Here is a 299-nt window from a genome sequence, read left to right as displayed (position 1 = left end):
TTATATATAGAGAAAGAAAGTATTTCTTATATATATATATATATATATATATATATATATATATATATATATATATATAGAGAGAGAGAGAGAGAGAGAGAGAGAGAGAGAGAGAGAGAGAGAGAGGATGGCCCAGCCATAAAAAAATGCCTTTCGCTTTGGCACGTTCGATTGACGACGGAACGAGCCTCGATGCGTGCATGTGCCCCCCATCTCGCACGAACAACTCATCCACGTGAAGGGAGCACATTAAACCCATCAAATAATAATAATAATATATTATTCTTTACGCACGTTTC

This window comes from Musa acuminata, chromosome BXJ3-9, assembly GCF_036884655.1.
Source record: "Musa acuminata AAA Group cultivar baxijiao chromosome BXJ3-9, Cavendish_Baxijiao_AAA, whole genome shotgun sequence".
Lineage (NCBI taxonomy): Eukaryota > Viridiplantae > Streptophyta > Magnoliopsida > Zingiberales > Musaceae > Musa > Musa acuminata.
Note: the sequence above shows the minus strand (reverse complement) of the source record.